Consider the following 5,792-nt stretch of genomic DNA (forward strand, 5'->3'; position numbering starts at 1 on the left):
TCGTGCCAAGTTGGCACCTCATTATTGCGGGCCTTTTGAGATCCATAAAACCATTGAACTAGTGGTATATAAACTAACATTTCCTCCATAATTGAAATTCCATTTTTTTTTCCATTTTACATTGCTTAAACGATATGTACAAGATTTTGATCATATAAAATATTGGTTTGTATTACATGTAAAACTAGAGGGAGAGTTCCAACCAGAGCCACAGTGCATATTGCAGCGGGAACAACTCATTCTCCAGAATGGAGAAATAGAGAATGTTAAAGTGCAGTGGTAGCACTTTGGGCTCGATGAAGCTACATGGGAGATGGTTTATCATATGTGGGCATTATATCCTTCTTTATTTTCTATTTGAAGAAAATTTGTTTGGTATAATTATATATGAAAATGTGTATTGTAAATACTACATCAAGTTGTTAGAAAATTATTGCAGAAATATAAACACAGAAAATGCATAAAACAAGAGAGACACAAATATATGTGGTTCACCTAGTTTGGGCTACGTCCACGGAGAAACAACCAGTCCTTCCTTTTATATTATCCAGCAAACTGAAGAGATACGACCTACAGCAGGTCCGTTGTAACACCCTCTTTGCTCTCAATCTCCTCTCTCTTCCTCACTCAGAATATAGATATGCATAGACACAATACAATTCCCTCATATATAGTGAGGGGTTGCCTTGTACGGAAAAAAACCCTAAATTAAACATAATTTCTACCGTTAGATCATCTACCTAATGAACAACCCAGATTGACTAGAAATTACTAGACTTTTACAAGGCAATTTTACATATATTTTTAGCTTCGGGGGCACTGTCCCCGAACCCCCGCCGGGTGGGATCAACCCCCTGCACTCCCCCATGTTGAGGGGTGTACAGTTTTGCTGGGATATACATCCAACTGAAACCTTTGAATACATAAGATAATCAGGCTCCACACCCAAAAATCTCCCACTTGGAGACTGATTATAGCAACTCCACTGCTGCTTCATTTGCTAGAAAATAACTCCACTTTGGACCAGGCTGTTTCTCATCTTCTTCATCATACCTGAAGACCAATTGAAACTGAGAAAATTCTTAGTTTCTCCCTGGTTACAACTTTTGTTAACATATCTGCAAGATTCTGGCTAGTGTGTATCTTTTCCAGCTTCAAATGTCCATCTTCCAATGCTGACCATATGAAATGGTACTTGAGCTGTATATGTTTAGTCTTGGAATGAAATGCAAAGTTCTTTGAAAGATGTATGGCACTCTGGCTATCACTGTATAACCTACCCAACTCCTACTTCTTGCCCAATTCATCTAGAAACCTTTGTAACCAAATCATTTCTTTACTAGCCTCTATAGCAGCAACATACTCTGCTTCTGTTGTTGAAAGTGCAACAACACTTTGGATTTTTGAAACCCAACTAACAACTATTCCACCTACAGTAAACACATACCCTGTTGTGCTCCTCCTATTATCTCTATCACCTGCCATATCTGCATCAACATATCCCTGTAGAGCAATGTTTGAACCACCAAATCATAATGCTTGATTTGTGGTACCTTTCAAATACCTAAGAATCCACTTCACTGCCATCCAATGTTCTTTTCCTGGATTTTTCATGTACTTTCTTACAACTCCCACTGCATGTGTAATATCAGGCCTTGTGTAGACCATTGCATTTATTAAGCTTCCAACTGCTGATGCATATGGAACTTTAGAAATATGAGCCATTTCTTCCTAAGTCTTGGGACACGCCTCCTTACTTAATTTGAAATGGCTAGCCAAAGGTATACCAATTGGGTTTGCATTCTACATATTAAACCTTTTCAACACCTTTTCTATGTACTCACTTTGAGACAATGTTAATTTGCGATTCTCCTTCTCTCTAGTTATTCTCATACCAAGGATTTGTTTTGTAGCAACCAAATCCTTCATTGCAAATGAGTTTGCCAATTTTCTTTTGAGCACATTTATTTCCTGCATGTTAGAACCTGCAACAAGCATATCATCTACATACATTAACAATATAATATAGCTGCCATCATTTTGCCTTTTGAGACAAACACAATGATCAAAGTGACATCTAGTATAACCTTGTTCAAACATAAACCTGTCAAATTTTAGATACCACTGCCTTGGAGCCTGTTTTAAGCCATACAAGCTCTTCTTTAACCTGCACACTAGTTTCTCCTTCCCTTTTACCTCATATCCTTGTGGCTACTGCATATATATCTCTTCCTCCAAATCCCCATGGAGAAAGGCTGTCTTTACACCTAACTGCTCAAGATGCAAATCTTCAACTACTACTAGACTTAAAATTGTTCTGATTGAAGTCAGTTTAACAACAGGAGAAAATATTTCATCAAAATCAATACCTTTCTTCTATGCAAACCCCTTCACCACAAGTCTAGCTTTGTACCTCTGTTTTCCTCCATCTTCTTCCTTCAGCCTGTAAACCCATTTATTCTGCAATGCTGTTTTACCGATAGGCAACCTGACTAAGTCCCAAGTCTGCTTATGTGCTAAGGAGTCCATCTCTTCTTTCATGGCTTGCTCCCTATTCTTCCTGGTTTCTACCTGCATTGCTTCTTCATAACATTCTGGTTCACCAGAATCAGTCAACAATACATAATATAATGAAGGAGAGTATCATTCAGGGGGTCTACTTATCCTGGTAGATCTTCTAACACCACTTTCAGGTGTTTGAAATGCTTGTTGCTGTTGTGGTTGTTATTCTGGCTGTTGATCATTATGATTTTTAGGTACCATCTCTTTTCCTGTGATATCATCAAGCACTGTGTATTCTCTGTTTCCTTTTTCGTGTTTCTTTTCCTGCAACTGATTCTTACACAAGACCTTTTCATTGAATATTACATCTCTACTCCTAATGATTTTATGATTTTCATAATCATATAAGTGATAACCAAAATCATTAACACCATATCCAATAAAGGTACATTTATTTGATTTTTCCTCAAGATTTGTTCTATTTTCTTTGTTAATGTGGACACAAGCTTCACAGCCAAAAGTCTTTAAAAATGAGTAGTTTACCTTTTTACCTGTCTATGCCTCCTTTGGAATACCACCATCCAAGGAACTTAAAGGCCCTCTGTTTATTAGATAAACAACAGTATCTACATCATCTGCCCAAAATTGTAAAGGCAATCCTGCATGTAATCTCATGCACCTTGCATCTCCATGATTGTCCTATTCATCCTTTCTGACACACCATTTTCTTGTGATGTTCCTAGAACTGTCTTCTCTCTGCAAATTCCATTCTTTGGACAATACCTATCAAACTCTTTGTTTCAATATTCACCTCCATTATCTGATCTGAGACACTTCAACCTTTTCCCTGTCTCATTTTCAACCAAAGCTTTCTGTTTCTTGAAAGTATCAAATACATCAGATTTATTTCAAATACAATAAATCCAGGTTTTTCTGGTTGCATCATTAATGAAAGTAACATAATAATGAGAGCCACCAAGAGATGATACCTAAGCAGGTCCCCATACATCTTTATGCACAAGATCTAATTTTTCGCTCGTCTTTTCTTTCCCAACTCTAAGGAATCTGACTCTCTTCTGTTTTCCATAAACACATTTCTCACAAAATTTTAAATCAACACGCTTCAAACCTGGCAACAAATTTCTTTAGTGAAGAATCTGCATCCCCTTCTCACTCATGTGCCTGAGCCTATGATGCCATGACGTCGTATCTTCTCCTGTAGAGGTTAAAGCATTAATATAATTAGAAATACCATTGCATAAATACAATGTACCAACCTTTTCTCCTTTCGCTATTAATAGGGATCCTTTAGTGACCTTCCATGTTTTATCTATGAAAGTTGTCACACAACCTTCACCGCCTAACTGCCCTGTTGAAATCAGACTTTTCTTCAGATCTGGAACATACCTTACCTCCTTTAGTAGCCATTGGTTTCCATTCTGGTGTTTTACAAGAACCTTACCCATTCCAACAATTTTACAAGGTTTATCATCACCCAAACGGACTTGTCCAAAATCTCCTTGAACATAGTCATGAAAATATTTCTTATCAGGTGTGGCATGGAATGAGGCCCTTGAATCTACCACCCAGGCATCAATAATATTTTCTAATGAAAGAATCAAAGCATCTTGCAACACATCACCTGTTACATTCGCTTCATGATTAGTTTCTTGCTGTGCGTCTCCTTCTTTTCCTTTCCGAGACTTGCAGTCTTTCTTCAGGTGTCCTTTCTTCCCACATTTCCAACACACTATCCCCGATATGGACTTGGATCTACCTTTTCTTGACTTACTGCGATATCCTGAGCTCTTTCCTCTTTCCATTTTTCTTCCCCTAGTCTCTGCAGTCAAACCATTACCTGATGTCTCACCGGAGATTTTCCGTCGCATTTCCTCGCTAAGGATTGCACCGAAAACATCACCAAACTTTAAAGTACTAGATCCAGAGACAGAGTTACTAACAACCATAACTAAACCATTCCAACTTTCTCGCAATGAGCACAGAAATAACAGAACCCTAACTTCATCATCAAAATTTACCCCTACAGAACTTAACTGACTTGTAACTGTATTAAAGTCATTTAAATTGTCTGCAACAGATCCACCTTTTGACATATTCATATTAAATAAACACTTCATAAGAAATACCTTATTTGAGGCCGAGGTTTTTTCATATAGTTTGGCCAATGCCGAAATTAAACCCTGTATTGTCATTTCCTTTGAAATATTAAATGCTACTGACGCTGCTAGGCATAGCCGTATTGTTCCAAGTGCCTTTCTGTCCAGAATATCCCATTCTGTGTCTGTCATACTCGTCAACTTCTTTGTCTTTGCACTCAATGGTAGGTACAAATCTCTCTGATACAGATAATCTTCCATCTGCATCTTCCACAACTAGTAGTTTTGGCCATTGAATTTTTCGACCCTAAACCTACCATCTTCTGCCATTGCTCCCACTCGAACCACGAACCCTTATCTCCTACGAGTTTATCAGCCAAATAGACCTTCGACTCTGATACCAGTTGTTAGAAAATTAATGCAGAAATATAAAATATGGCAGAAATATAAACACAGAAAATGCATAAAACAAGAGAGACACAGATATACGTGGTTCACCCAATTTGGGCTACATCCACGGAGAAACAACTAGTCCTTCCTTTTATATTATCCAGCAAACTAAAGAGATACAACCTACAGCAGATCCACTATAACACCCCTTTGCTCTCAATCTCTTCTCTCTTCCTCACTCAGAATACAGATATGCATAGACGCAATACAATTCCCTCATATATAGTGAGGGGTTTCCTTCTAGGGCAAAAAACCCTAAATTAAACATAGCTTCTACCGTAAGATCATCTGCCTAATGAACGGTCCAAATTGACTAGAAATTACTAGACTTTTACAAGGCAATTTTACATCTATTTTTAGCTTCGAAGGCACTGCCCATGAACCCCCGCGGGGGGGACAAGTCCCCTCCACACCCCCCTGCATGGAGGGGTGTAAAGTCTTCCTGGGGTATACATCCAACTGAAACCTTTGAATACAGAAGATAATCAGGCTCCACGCCCAACACAAGTTGTGTTATAAAGCTCCACAAACCGTATGTTTGTCGGGTTCAATTGTTTGATGGTCATACAAGTCATAAGAAAACTAAGGACTGTGATTACCCAAGGGGAGGTGTTTGTAATAGCCCTCAGTTAAAGCTACGTGTATTAAAAGGAGATTAGAAATGAAAAACAAGACCAAGTTCATGGGAGATGTATTTGAAGCTAAATGAAGGAAAAGCATCAC

Source organism: Pinus tabuliformis, chromosome X, assembly GCF_031772625.1.
Source record: "Pinus tabuliformis cultivar Carrire ecotype Pingquan chromosome X, CPIR1, whole genome shotgun sequence".
Classification (NCBI taxonomy): domain Eukaryota; kingdom Viridiplantae; phylum Streptophyta; class Pinopsida; order Pinales; family Pinaceae; genus Pinus; species Pinus tabuliformis.